General features: G+C 34.3%; 1 pseudogene; it reads right to left on the bottom strand.

Moving 5' to 3' along the window:
• Positions 1-14,927: 14,927 nt before the first annotated feature.
• Positions 14,928-15,660, bottom strand: LOC100020824 (14-3-3 protein zeta/delta-like; annotated as a pseudogene).
• Between the last annotated feature and the right edge of the window lie 605 nt (positions 15,661-16,265).

The raw sequence follows: 16,265 nt of genomic DNA, 5'->3' as shown, positions 1-16,265 counted from the left end.
CATGAAGTTCCATGAGAATAAAATAGAACAAACTAAAAAAAAAGGAGTGGGAAGGTTAATTTAAAGTAGCCTTATTTAAAGTGTCATATAAATATAAAGTAGCCATACATAATGGATTTGGATGAAGAATCCTCTTAAATAAAATATATTAAATTAAACTCACTAAAATAACCTTCTCCAACTTTGCTTGGATTCCGATGGCTCACACTGTTCTGTTAACAAGTCTTTGGGAACTAGTGAAAATTATGTAACAGGCATAGTTAACCACTGTGTTGCCTTGTTTATGTGGCTTTGGGGAAGCAGGGAATGTTTAAGGATAATTATTTCAATGACTAAATCTAAGGGGAAAAGCTGAAGGAAACCCAACCTACTGTAGTGTGCACTATGAGTACATTGATTTATGTCACTAGGTATGTTTATTGCTCTTGAAAAAAATGGCCAGTAGTAGCAGATTAGTCAACACTATTAGGAACAGAACCAAAATAGGCCTCTACCATTCTTATTTAGGGAGTTATGGTAAAAGTGAAAATAAGATATGGTTCCAGCTTTATTAAATTATTAAATTGTTGGAGGCAGTTGGGTGACTCAGTGGATTGAGAGCCAGGCCAAGAGATGGAAGGTCTGATTCAAATCTGGCCTTAGACTCTTCCTAGCTGTGTGACCCTGGGCAAGTCACTTAAACCCCATTGCCTAGCCCTTACCACTCTTCTGCCTTGGAACCAACACAGTATTGATTCTAAGATTGAAGGTAAGGGGTTAAATTTTTTTTAATGCTTCTTTGATGTGTGCTCATTCCACACTACTATGCAGGATCTATGAAGACAGCTTTTTTTTTCCATTTAACTCTCTTAAAGTTTTCTATTTGTTCTTTAATTTTAAACTCTGACTTTAGCTGCAGAGAAAAACAGAAGATGAAAATGCTTGTGTCTGAACTCTATAGATGGACATTTTGCTTTCCTGAACAAATTATTGTTAATAATGGAGAAATGGAAAATGACTGTTTTTGGCCTCCAAGAGATTAAGCATTGGAAAATTTAGCAGGTACACGTGTTCTCATAAAACTGAATGTTTTGAAAAATTTTTGGAAATTGTCAAATTCTGTAGATTTTATTTGAGGATTATAATTTTTCCTTTAGTCTTATTGCAAGACAGAGTTATTGAATTTAGTAAAGATATGCAGTAATTGAAACAACTTTTATATTCCTACCAGCTGCCAAGTCCAAGGTTATCATACATTAAAGACAATTTCCTTCCCTTTCAAAGTTGACACCTTAAAGTAACATTTAAAAAATGTAATATTCTACATAGTAGTTAGCTTTGGTTCAGGTAGATTGATATAGAGTTTTCTGCTCCTTGACCCTTTCTTTTGACACAGACTGAGATGGAATAAATATTACTTGTTCCTTTTAACTATAACATTCTGACAATATATGACCTATTTTTCTATTCTCATAGGCTTTTAGTAAAAGTATATCTTCCAAATCCAAGCTTATGAGCAAAAGATAGAGCTTGGGGCAGCTGGGTGGCTCAGTGGATTGACAACCAGGCCTTGAGATGGGAGGTCCTGGGTTCAAATTTGGCTTCAGATACTTCCTAGCTTGTGACCCTGGGCAAGACATTTAACCCCCATTGCCTAGCCCTTACCTCAGTCTTCTGCCTGAGAACCAATGCACAGTATTGATTCTAAAATAGAAGGTAAGGATTAAAAAAAAATACAGCCTTCTAAATTGGTAGGAGTAAGGTGGGAGTGGAGAGATGAGGAAGCTTTATTTGTGGCTATAAAGAAACCTTTGGATTATTGATGACATGTTTTGTTTTTAAACATTTTACAACAATTTCATTTGATAGTTTTGCCCTATAAGAGTCCATAAAACATTTTTCATCTTGCTTATGTATATCAAGAAAACTTTAATGTTAAATGTTTCCACCTTATCAAACAAAAACAAACTCTTTTTAATCAAACTTTTCACTCCTTTGACTGACTAGCATGATGGTAGACTATATATTTCCTGTAATCCAGATGAGCTTTAAATATCTTATTTAGGAAGAAAAGGAATTCTGTGCCTAAGCTAGAATAATTTCTCCTGAAATTCACTGGAAAAGAGAGAAATCCAACAAAATAAAATCAGTCTGAATTAATTCTGGAGAATGCTAATCCTTAAAGCACACTCTTAATTTCTCTCCACAAAGTCTCCACAAACCAATCTATGGGCTTCTGCCTCAGTCCTATAGTTGGACTGTCTTTCATCAAGATACTGATACTGCTGCCATACACCCTGCCTCTACACGTGCCACTCTGTAAGGTAGCAATTGATTAAACCAAGGCATATGAACAGTATTGAAATAGGGGAGACTATTTTATACCTGATTGTGGCAGGGCAGAGTAGAGACTTATGATTATAGATATTGTCTCCAGAACACCCCTTATGCCCACCTTTGAGCCTACGAAAAAGGCACAGGAATTGATTCAGTCCAGTCAGAGAATAAAAGGATGAGAACCAAGGGAAGAAATGGGTAATAGGCCAACATGATGTGCAATAACTAGACTGAAAGAAAAGGAAATTAAACCCAATTGACAAGAGAGTGTCACAGAAATAAAGACAGAGAGGATACTTAAAGCAGAAATATTAGCAGGTAAAACCTAAATCTCCCACCACTGGAGAAGAATGAAGCAGATTTGCATTCAATTACAACCCCTTTTTTCTAAGTGGGAAGAGTCTGGTGTTAAATGATGCTACAATATAAAGGAAAAAGGATGAAATACTAAAGATTTCAAGAGAAGAAAATGCAGCTAAAGATCTAGAGCTCAAACATATGCATCCTAAAAGTAGAAGGAAAAATTAGCCCAAATATTCAAATAGAATAAAAACTCTCTTAACCAATATGACAAGACAAAGGAAACTGAACTAATGCCTGATGAAACACAGAACCCTCAGGACTCTCAAGAGAAGAATGAATAACAAAAAACAATTCCAGAATGGTTCAAAGGAAAATTAAATCCTTAAGAAAAGATAGTGGAAAAGAACAGAATTTGTGTCTCTCAAAGCAAAAATACATAGATTAGGAAAATAAATTTGAAGTGCTAATTTTTCTTTTAAAGAAATGAAATAGAAAATAAACATTTGTAGTAGAAAAATATAGTAGTGAAAAAAAATCTAGCAGAAGAAGGCAAAAACAATACATTTAGGGAACAAATAGTATCTATATAAATCAAAGGATGACTTCAAATAAAAGAAGCATAGATTAAGTGTAAGATTCATAGATCATCTAGAAGGATAAAAAAAAAGGAAAAACTTTCACAGTATAATTAAAAAAAAATAACACAACAACATAACCCAGAACTTCTGGATACCAAAATTAGTTAAAAGTCAGAAATCAAACTTCTACATCTCCTTTCTTTTTTTAGCATTTCTTTTTTCCCTCTACATTATATTTTTTATAATATTTTTCTATGGTTACATGATCCATGAGAAGTGCCCGGTGAATTAATCCCAAAGATGAAACGATAACTAACAATGTAACACACAGGAGGGAGTTTATTAACAAACTGCAGTTTGGGCTCAGCACTAAAAATGGCTGTCCCCAAATCTGGGGCTTGCAGGTTTTTTATACACTTTTGTGGTAGAGGGAGTGCAGAGGAATTTCTGGGGTGGGAGGAGTGAACAGGAACTCCTGGGGCTGGGTTGTTATCAGTTCCTGGCAAATGTCAGGAGGGGGAGGGACAAGAACTCCTGGGGTTAGGGGTCATTATGGCTCCTGGCATATGTCAGGAGGAGGAGTGACAGGAACCCCCTGGTGTTAGGGGTCAGGGAGGGGAAAGAAGGGGTTTGGGAGTTGGCTCTTCACATGTTCTCTCCTTCCCCTCTTCTCTCCCCCCTCCTGGAGCTGACAAGCAATTCCACTAGTTTAAACATGTTTTATTACTCAAAACATATTTCCATATTATTCATATTTAATAATCTTTTTAAAACCACAACCCCAAATCATATACCCATATAAACAACCAATAAGTCATATGTTTTTCTTCTGTATTTCTACTTCTATAGTTTTACTCCTAGCTGTGGATAGCATTCTTTTTCATAATTCCATGAGATTATTCTTGATCATTGCTATTAGTAGCAGTGTCTATTACATTTTATGATCCCATAATGTTTCACTTTCTGAGTACAGTGCTCTCCTGGTTTTGCTCATTTCACTCCACATCAGTTAATGGACATCTTTCCAGTACATATAGAAATTCTCCAGATCATCATTCCTTACAAAACAATAGTATCCCATCACAATCATATACCACAATTTGTTCAGCCATTCCACAATCAAAGGATACCCTCTCATTTTCCAATTTTTAGCCACCACAAAAAGCACAGTTATGAATATTTTTATCTCTTTGGGGTACAAATGCAGTAGTGGTATAGTTGAATCAAAGGGCATACAATCTTTTAAAGCCCTTTGGGCATAATTCCAAATTGCCCTCCATAATGGTTGGATCAATTCACAACTCTTCCAGCAATGCAATAGTCCTCAAATTTTGCTGCATACCTTCCAACATTTATTATTTTCCTTTACTGTTATATTGGCCAATCTGCTAGGTGTGAGGTGGTATCTTAGAGTGTTTTTGATTTGCATTTCTCTAATTAGGAAGGATTTAGAACACTTTTTCATGCAATCATTTATAGTTTTGATTTCTTCATCTGAAAATTGCCTTTTCAAATCCCTTGACCATTTGTCAATTGGGTAATGACTTGCTTTCTTGTAAATTTGACTTCATTCTTGATGTATTTGGGAAATTAGGCCATTGACAGAGAATTTTGTTATAAAAATGTTTTCCCAGTTTTTTGCTTCCTTTCTAATTTTAGTTTCATTGGTTTTACTTATACAAAAACTTCTTAATTTAATATAATCAAAATTATTCATTTGTAATGTTCTCTATTTCTTGCTTGGTCTTAAATTTGTTCCTTTCCCATAGATCTGACAGCTAAACTATTCTATGTTCACCTAATTTACTTATGATTTCACTCTTTATATTCAAGTCATTTGACCATTTTTAATTTATATTAGTATAGGGTGTGAAATGTTGATCTAAACCTAACTTTTGCCACACCGTTTTCTAATTTTCCCAGAAGTTTTTGTCAAATAGTAAGTTGCTGTTCCAAAAGCTGGGATCTTTGGGTTTATTGAACACCAGCTTACTGAAGTCATTTACACCTAATCTATTCCACTGATCCACCCTTCCATCTCTTAGCCTGTACCATAATATTTTGATGATCACTGCTTTGTAGTACAGTTTAAGATCTGGTACCACTAGGCCTTGTATATTTCTTAAGCTTCACTAATATATTATATATATATATATATATATATACACACTTGTAAGGAAGTGTGTATATGTCTGCATACTATACACACTATATATAGAATGCAAATTAATAACACAAGAAAATAGTCCAAAACTTCTGAATACAGAAACTGGTTATGATAGATCTCAAGCTTAGTAGACTTAATAAGGTTTCATTTTTGAGGAATGCAAGAATATTTTCAATGTCTAATATTGATTGTGAGAAACAGGAGACACTGGCACAGGGGCTTTCTTTGACATAGATAAGGTCTGTGAGTCAGTCCTGTGCCAGTCTCCTGTTTCTCACAATCAATATGAGTTCTTCAGAGAGATGTTTAAAGTATTCTTATAGCATTTCTTCTGACATCTGTGAGAGTGCTTGCCTTTGTGAATTCTCTGTAAAATAGGCTTATAGGCAAACATACATTTGATATTTGAAGACAATGTGTCCTACCCATCAGCTGAATAGTAAAGTCTGAATGCTTGGCAATTCAGCTAGAGAAATGACATGAAGTGTTTGATTCCATCTCTAGCCAAGTGGTCGTCAGAATTTTCCTAAGATAATTGAAGTTGTAATGATTCTGTTTCCTGTATGGCACTTGTATAATATCCAGGTTTCACAATAAGGTCTTTAATTTTGTAGGCAACCTAATAACAGCTTGTATCTTTTACACTTTCCTTGGAAGCCTCTTAAATACTAAACTAGCTTGGGCAATCAACTCATCAATATGTACACACCTAGAAAATATCTTGCCAAGTTAAGTAATATCTATAGTATTCAAAATTTTTCATTTCCTGTAACTGATGGTTGCACATATGGACTATGTGGTACTGACTAGTGAAGAACCTGTTATCTTGCTGAAAAGTTAAAAAAGATGAATGTTGTAAATATATAATTAAGAATAAAAGGGAAAATAATTTGAAAATTCTGCCTTGCCCAATCAAAAGTACAATATTTTATGATAATATTTGTGTTATATGATCATTTTATTTGATCTTTAATAAACTGAGTCCCCCTCATATTAGGTGATCATGTATTTATTAATGCCTATAATACTATGTTCTTGTTAAATTCTATCTTCTATAACTCTTACCCTAACTTATCATAGTCTTCAAAAAAGAATGTTACATCTCATGTACTTTCAGTTATTTCCTAATTTTAAAACAAATTGACCTCCCCAAGGTCAAACTGGAAACTGAGAGAACTTTGGAATTTACTTTTCTTTGAGTTTGAATCTTTTTATAAAATTTGCCTTATCATTGTTTCCAGGAGTAACATCTTGAAATGCCAATATAAGAGGCTATAATAGAGTTTTCTTGGTTGTTTAAAAGCAATAAAGAACAGAAAGATAAATAAATTCTAACTTTGCGTATTTTTTCTCTTTTGGAGAAAAAGTGAAAGTAGTTTAAAATTTTCATATTATGACTTTTAATTAGAAAAAAAATCATGTTTTCACTTTGCAATAAATCTGTCATTCCCTTTAAGAGCAAGTTTTAGGTATAAAAAAGAATTTTTACTTTTGAAAAAAATTACAGTTAAAATTAATTCTACCCAAAATTTCAAACTTTGGAGGCTAAAAAACAAATTATTTTGAAATTTTTCTATTAATCAGAAAGCAGAATTGACTGCTCTTCCTATATAAATAAGAATAGCTCAATTAGAGATACTCATAAAAACATTCAAAATCATAATTTAAAAAAATTTTAGTAGAGAAATTACATTTTAATCACATATTTAGTCTCTAATTTGTGTTTCTACCTGTCATTAATCTCTGCAATCTATAATTTGGCAAAGGTTAGAAGTACAAAGAGACTTGTTTTTTTTTTTAATTTCCAGAAAACTTTTGAAATTTCACTTTCTACATCCTTTTTCCCCTTGCCTTATCAGACCAAAGGAAAAAACTAGGTGGAGATATCAATTCATAGAACAAAACAATGCCTGGAAAACATTTCCTGGGATAGATTACCAGAAAGCACAAATAAGATAGAGTCTCATCCTCATATTCTTAGTGTGTAAATTTGTATTTAGCTCCTCCTCGTATTTCATGTTTATTTTTATTCCATAAGTCCCTCTGCAGTCTCTAGCAAAATGTCCCCCTTTTGATAATGAAAAGCATTCCCATTCCCTGAAGTTTCCTTGCAAGGCTTGAAAAGGAAATAGAGATATTTAGGCAGTGGCCAGGTTTGTCTGAGGTTTCTACCTAGGTTTCTTCTTTTATCTTTTCCTTCATAATGGACAATTTATGCAGTAACAAGATAGAGTTTTAAGGGTGTTATGTTTCTGAGCTGAGTGGCTTCACGCATAAATCTCTTGGTAAGAAAAATCACCAGCAACCTGACTCTCTTGTCCAAAAAAGGTTAGATCTCTTACGCAGTGGAAGAATAGGGTGATGGAGCAATAGAAGTGGACTCTTTAAGGGACAGTGGATACACCCTACTTGACAGCACAGCTGAACACCAAATGTACACAGAATTCATTTCTTTTGTGTGAGATTATTCAATTGGTATTCTTAGATTTTCTAGGGTGTGATAACCAAAATTGTCAAATTTAAGTCAAATTAGTTTACCAAATGAATTTCTAGTGGTCTTAGACCAAAGGTTACTTAATTTGCTAGTATGAGCCTTCATCATTCCATTTCATTCAGAAATATTGATTTCAATTAGGCTCACTGATTAGATTCAATTTTTCTCAGTAATCAAAGAATATCAATTTTCGAATTTCACAATGGACTATTCAAGTTATAGGTGAAGGAAATGGTAAATCAATCCAGTATCTTTGCCAAGAAAATCCCCAAAGGAGTCATGAAGAGTTAGATATAACTAAAAATGACTGAACAACAAAAATGGAAAATAATATGAAATAAAGTGGAATAGATTTACTCAATTTCACATTAAAATACCAAATGCCAAAATTCTCAAGTAATAGAGTTAACATTGGAAGCATTCAGATAGAAAACATTTGAATACCATAGAGACACAGTGAGAATAATAGATTTAGCATCTACCAGTTAAAGTAGCAGAGGACTTGAGATATGTTATTCCAGAAGTCAAAGGAGCTAGTAATTATATTTAATCATATCTATGAATGTGAATGGGATGAACCCACCCATAAAACTACTGTGGACAGCAGAATGTATTAGAAACCAGAATACAACAATATATTGTTTACAAGAAACACACTTGAAACAGAAAATACACAAAACATATAAATTCATCCATTCATATATACACACATACATATATACATAAATATTTTTAAATGCCAAATGGTATCACATGCAAGTTTTCAACAAAAATGTTAAATAAATTTCAGGAGGAAATACATCATAAAATTTTATTAGTGGAAGATCTCAAACTTTTCCTCTTAGATATTTATAAATAAATTAAGGAGATGGGTAGAATTTTAAAACAGTTTTATATAATAGACCTCTGGAGAACATGAACTGGAAATAGAAAAGAGCATAACATTTTTCTCAATTGTAAATGGTACTGACACAAAAATTGACCACATATTTGCCCCCCCAACCTTACAAACAACTGGACAAAAGTATAAATATTAAATGTACCTTTTCCTGAATATAATGTAACAAAAATCATGTTCAATAAAGGCCCATGAAAAAAATTAATTTGTAACTAAATAATGCAATCTTAAATAATGAGTGAATTGAATAATGAGTTAACCAAAGTGAACCAAGCCCACTGTTCTAGAAAACTCTGTTTTACACTATATAAATAATTGTTCTATTAAAAAACATCCATGCTAATAATCTATTTTTCTCTCAGAATATTAAATATGAATTTATACATGTATCAAAAGATAAATAAATTTGGGGTAAGGGATGAATGAATCATATGCCATGGAATGAACTTTGCTTTTGAAGTCAGAAGATTTATATTCAAAACTTCAGTTGTCTCATTTTGTGATTTTGGTGAGTCCTTTCATGCCTCTGGATTTTCATGTTCCTCTGCAGTAAAATAAGGAAGTTGGACAAGATACTTTTTAAGGTTCATTCCAGATTCACAACATATAACCTTAAATCAGTATCAATTTTTCACATAAAAATAGGATCAGGGTGCTAAAATTTCCTTTTACACTCAAAATCTGTAATCCTATGATATGAAAATATGTAAATCAACATCTGGAAAATATGAAAATTCTTTTAAATAATTTTAATGCTTTCACTTTTCCTATAAAATTACTCTTCATGCTTATTTGCCTGAGTGATGCTTCATACTTCTTAGTATGAAATTTCAATTAAATGTTATTACATGGCCAAATTTTATTGGGAAATAATTGCCTTTTGAGTATTTTTCTTCTGAAGCTGGCTTTCTTCAACTTCTTAGGAGTGCGTGGACAAGACAGTGCATGATGCAAAGAGCCTTTTCAGATTAGGTTCCCATGATAGATTACAAATGATTCAGAAAGGACAGCTCCTGAGCAAGCTGGCTAATTTAATTATAAGAGTCAATATAATTTTGTTAGCCTGTTTGTACCCTATGAAAAACAGGCATTGTTGGAAACCTCAATTGTATTCTTTATTAGAAGCTGTTTCTATTTGCAGTGATGATTCTGTCTGTATGTCTATCTCTCTTTCTCATTACACAATACTTTTAACAATTCCATATATGTATTTTAAAAGTCTCTTAAAACCAGTTCTTTTGCTAATTTAAAAACTAAATTTTATTTACATGAAGGAAAGGAAGGAAAGATTCTATTTAAATAACAATTGATCTGGATATTCTTACATAATACAAAACTCTTCCACTGGATTTGATGATAAACTGGTCAACAAGTCATCCTTAAAGCATAAATTATAATTATTCTAAATGCAACAGAGAAATATGTTTATGGCAGGCATATATTCTTTTCATAAATTTATATTAAAAGTTTTATCTTTACTTGTAGTAATAGCTTTCTTATATTTGTCACCAAAGTCCAGAGAAGAACACTGAGCTATCAGAAGTTTCACTTCAACTCCTTCCCTCTGTGCACACTACTGCAGAAATTTTTAGGCATAATTTAGGCATGCATTCAAAAAAGGAGCATAATTTTCCTCATAGATAAAATTGACATAGTAGGACTGAAACACAGGAACTGAAAAACTAGGTAGTACAAGTCCTTCTCCAGCTGATTAATTGTATAACCAAAGGGACAAGAATCAAATAAAGTTTCAACTAATGAGCTGGGACAGACATTCATCATGGAGTTGGATCATAGATTCTATTTTTGAGCTATATTTAAATAATTCCCTTCATCTGAATTAAGAAGATTATTGGCAATCCATGCTACAAGTTCACTTTCCACATCAGCTCCCCATTAATCTTCTCCTTTACACTAATCTTTAATGGCAAAGTTATTCATCCTATTTTGTTTTAGTTTGTAATATTGTGAATAGTCCTATTATATTAGCAAAAACTGAGAGTGAAATGCCTTCTAGCTTTGGAAAATTATGAGTCCTTTAGAAAAGTGAGAACTAGGTCAGAACTTTCATAAGGAATAAGAGGGACAAAGAACATGTTGGAGAGAGAAGAAGGGGATGAATAGGAAAAGAAGAGGAAAAAGAGAAAGTAGAGGACAATGATGATATATTGTGTATCTATCTATCTATCTATCTATCTATCTATCTATCTATCTATCTATCTCTAAATTATAGGAATGCCTTTTCAGAAAATATTTCTTCTCTCCTGTAAATGCTGAAAGAAATTTTAATGACAGTTGCTTTTATTGGTGGTGGTGGTGATAGTAGGCATTAGTGATAATGGTGGTAGTAGTAGCAGTAGCAGCAGCAGAACCAGAATTAGTAGTAATAGTGGTTGTGGTAATAATACTAGTTAATATCTCAAAGTTTATATGGCATCTTTAAAGAGTTATAAGGACATTAATCATGGAAATGGAATGGATCTCAGGAGCATATAATTCAACTCTTCCACAACTTACTCATCTAGATTTTGCTTAAAGACCTTCAAGAAGGAGGAAACTACTCCAAAAACAGTCCATTCCATGCTTTGATAACTTTCATTTTCTAAGGAAGATTACATCTTTACATACAATTCCTCCCCTTTATTCCTCAGATATTTGTAATTCCCCTTCCACACTCCTTACTCAACTGGTATTTTTACTCATTGCCAAAGTGAATGGTCTTTTCTCAGGCCTAATCCTTCTCCACTGATTTGCTAAGGTTCACATCATTAATTCTTCTCTATTCTTTTTTTTTAAAACACTATTTTATTTGGTCGTTTTCAAACATTATTCATTGGAAACAGAGATCATTTTCTTTTCCGCCCCCCCTCCTCTTGCCACCACTCCCCTAGGCTACATGCGATTCCACTGAGTATCACATGTGTCCTTGCTCCGAACCCATTTCCTTGTTGTTGGTATTTGCATTAGGGTGCTCATTTAGCTTCTCTCCTCAATCATATCCCCTCCACCCCTGTAGTCAAACAGTTGCTTTTCCTCAGTGTTTTTACTCCCACAGTTTGTCCTCTGCTTGAGGATAGTGTTTTTTTTTTTTCTCCTAGATCCCTGAAGATTGTTCAGGGACATTGTATTGCCATTAATGGAGAAGTCCATTATGTTCGATTGAACCACAGTGTATCAGTCTCTGTGTACAATGTTTTCCTGGTTCTGCTCCTTTCACTCTGCATCACTTCCTGGGGGTTGTTCCAGTCTCCATGGAATTCCTCCACTTTATTATTCCTTTTAGCACAATAGTATTCCATCACCAACATATACCACAATTTGTTCAGCCATTCCCCAATTGAAGGGCATCCTCTCATTTTCCAATTTTTGGCCACCACAAAGAGCGTAGCTATGAATATTCTTGTACAAGTCCTTTTCCTTATTATCTCTTTGGGGTACAAGCCCAGCAGTGCTATGGCTGGATCAAAGGGCAGACAGTCTTTTATTGCCCTTTGGGCCTAGTTCCAGATTGCCCTCCAGAATGGTTGGATCAATTCACAACTCCACCAGCAATGAATTATTGTCCCTACTTTGCCACATCCCCTCCAGCATTCATTACTTTCCTTTGCTGTCATGTTGGCCAATCTGCTAGGTGTGAGGTGATACCTCAGAGTAGTTTTGATTTGCAGAACTCTTCTCTATTCTTGGATATTCTCTCCTCTCATCCTATTCTTTGAGACTACTCTTTTCTGGTTTGACTTTTAGCCATCTGACTGGTCCTTCAACTTCTTTGCTGACTTATCCATATCACAACTAATTCTGGGTATCTCTTTTCTAACATAGCTTCTCCCTTTATATTTTCCTTCAGTTGCTTCATCAGCTTCTATCCCTGTCTCCAAACAGATATTTGTCATTTTTATATATTTAGCCATAATCAGTCCTGATATTCAGATCCACATTATCAATTACATATTGAATATGTCAGATTAGATATTATAGAAATATCTTAAATTTAACAGGTCTAAAATTGAACTTATCTTTGTCCCGATACCCTTTCCATTTCTGGAATTTCTTATTTTTGTCAAATTCCTCATTCTGTTGCATCATGTTCATTATCTCAGACCCTTTATCCCATGTACTCAATCTTGTCATTTATATATATAGGGGTGTATGGGGTGCTCAGGGAGGGGTAATATCTCTGGTATGGAGGGCTTGTTGTGCCCTTCTAGGGCAGCACTCCAGCCTCAGACCCTCACCTGACACCCAGCTCTCACTTGTGGCTCCCAGTAGCTGCTAGCATACGGCAGTGGCCACACCCCAGGCAACGGCTTCCACAGGCCGGCTAAACCTTGTGAGGGTAGCCATCGGGTCGACGTCGACCCCTGGTGAACTAGGGCTTTGCTCACCCAGCATGTGAAGACTGCTTCGGCAGAACAGGCGGAAGAAACCAACAAGAAGGTTCAACGGCTGAGAGGGCGATGCAACAAGGCACTGTGGAGTGCTTAGGGTGTGATGGAGCACAAAAGACAACACGACTATCCAATGCAGCTGAGGAAGTCTCCAGGTGTCTCTTTTCGTGCCACTGGACCCAGTCTTCCAACGCCGAGAGACTGGGACTGTCTCTGTGCATCAACTTTTCCACTTAAATCTTCAAGCATGGGTGTCTTTGTGCACAAAAACGCACAGACAATCATCTTCCTCGGTTCGAGAGACAACCAACACACATTTATATCTTTCCAACAACCTTCTTATCCAAAAACTTGTCTCCACTCACAAAACTACTACTTAGTTTAAGCCATCATCACCTATTGACTAGATAAGGGAAACAGTTTTCTAATTGGTCAACCTCACTAAAATCTTTCCTCAACCCAGTGCATACTATGTGCTGTTAAGAAAGTGAATTTCTTAAATTGCAAAGCAGACCATAAGACACTTCTATTCCACCAATTCCAATGGCTTTCTAGTTCTTTTAGGATTAAATATAAACTCATCTATTGAGCATTTAAAGTCTTGAGCCGAGCATGTCTTTCCATTTACACTGGACACTACTCTCCTTCTGACACTATGTGCTTGAAATGAACTGGCCTTGTCTTTTATGATCCTCCGTACTCTTCTCCATAACCTTTGTAATGGCTATCTTCTATTCCTGTAATGCATTCCCTCCTTACTTTTGCCTTACAGAGTTCCTTTCTTCTTTTGTTTTTTTATTTATTTTGAAACGTTCATTCATAAAATTTTTATTCCACTTACATCAACTTAATACATATTTTCTTGACAATTGTGCTTGTATTGTTCAAGAAAATTTCATAAGACATTAAACAAAACTAGCAATCATCTCAAGTTATTTCCCTGTTAACTATTTTTATAGCACATGCATGTTAAGTAAGTATCAAAAAAAATCTCAAAAGCAAAAAACCTAAAAAAAGTTAAATACATGGGCTTTTTGTTTTACTGCTGTGCTTGATATATAGTGACTATGAATATCAAGCAATTCATTTTTACTGCATCTTCACTTGTGTATTTGTTCTTAGGTTGCCTAGCCCATTTAAATACAAATAAAATGAGTGTAGCAAAAATAATGCAAGCAAACAGCAGGTAACTACAAATAATGGAATGTGAACTATTTCTGCCCTTCTTCAGAGTGAATTGACTGGGTTAAAACTACCTTAAGGAACACTTTTGCAACTGCAATCATAAAGGTGTAAATGTTGAGATTTGTATATACCACAGATGAACATGGAATGGCATGTAATATCTATGGGACATCCATTTCTTCCACAGCCATGAATGCTCCAACCCTAAAGTACCCCACAATGACTACACCTGTGGCTGGAACCAATTACCTCTTTTCCCCCCACCATGACAGGCCAATATGTAGTTTTCTTTGCTTGGACAAAGAAGCTGTTTTAACACTGGCCTTGTGAAATCATAATGTACCAAAAGTACTATGCCAAACATGTAAAACATATATAAAAATTTCATATCGCTATATTGACCACCTCAGATGAAAACAGAAAACTCTCTAAATGTTAACTGACTCTACTCCTCTGATATTAAACATAAAAACCACAAGGGAAATATAGAAATCAAAACAGAAATAATATAAATCTGTCATAAATTGTAAACAAAAACTATTTGTGGGACAGTACTGTGTAGATTTTAGAATGAGGCAGACAAAAGTTGGAAGGCTGGTTAATTCTCCCCTCCTTCTCCTGCTTCAATTTCATCTCTGCGTGTCCAATGTCCACTATGTCAAGTTGTCTCTTGGTAATTGCATTGTTAGTGTGCTGTCTTTGTATGATTCTCACTTAATGTATTAAGTTTGACACTGGCTTCATCAAAAGCTATCTTTGCAAGGGAGCAGACTCTCTGGAGAGTTCAGGATCTCATAAAAGAACACAGAAAAATTCAAGGCCAGACCCAATCTTATAGACTGTGTTGGTTGCAACTCCTTTTTGCTAATTTCAAATGCTTCTTGATATGCTTGTCATGATTGATCCACTTATACCTTTCTTGTCATCACCATCAGCAACCTCAGCCAAGAAACTGTTTTTAGTCTCCTTTCATTTTCAATGAGAAAACTGTCTTTTTGCTTATAAAACATTAGGAATCAAGAACTTTTCCAATAGAGACAGCACATCATTGCAGATATCTCTTAGTTCCATCTCGATTTTCTCTCTATTCTTGGGCCATCTGCTGTTTTTTTCTCAGCACCTTCTGTCTTTTGTTCAATACTTTAAATGACCCTCCAAGATGACCTTTGGGCATCTATGACATTTTTGTAAGCAACAAAGAGAAGATTCCTCTCCTCATTGGATAATTCAGCTCCTTGTTCAGTTACAGACTTCATGCAGGATGCCATGTCATCATATCTCTCAGCCTGCTCAGCCAATTTGCCCTTTGGCACCAGCTCATTTTTTTCCATGACTGAATATTCTGTGCCTGGAGTGAGTGGTAGCAGTGGCCAGATGAATAAGGAGTTCAGCAGTCTCTGGGCGGTCATTGTGGTCCCTTTCTTCTTTTAAAATGCAATTCAAAGTTCTGTAGGAAGCCTTTCCTGATATCCCCAAATTGCTCTGTCCTCTTCTCCAAGTTACTTCATATTTAAATAATATATGTATATTAATATATATTAGTAATATTAAATAATAAATATTTATCATTATTCTATATGTTTTACTATGTATTATTTAATAATTTAATAATGAAGAATGTCTACTAAAGGAGTCTGTTAATATTTATTATATGCCTTTGAAAAACTCAGCAAAATTAGGTCATCATGAGGCTATGGGATTGTTTTTTTTAATATTAAATACAATATAAAATGGAATATACTATAAGTATTAAAAAGAATGAAGTTAAACACACATATACCCATATAAAGGTAAATCTTTTAACAACATATTTCACATAATGCCTCAGTGTTTTGTTTCATTTTGTTTTTAATCTACAATGATGTGTTATATCTACAAATTAAGCAGTAGTTAGCTGGCATACTTTCTATGATCCAATATCATTTAGGTACAATTA

This window comes from Monodelphis domestica, chromosome 7 (genome assembly GCF_027887165.1).
Source record: "Monodelphis domestica isolate mMonDom1 chromosome 7, mMonDom1.pri, whole genome shotgun sequence".
NCBI classification, from domain to species: domain Eukaryota; kingdom Metazoa; phylum Chordata; class Mammalia; order Didelphimorphia; family Didelphidae; genus Monodelphis; species Monodelphis domestica.
Note: the sequence above shows the minus strand (reverse complement) of the source record. Positions and strands in the feature narration are given on the sequence as shown.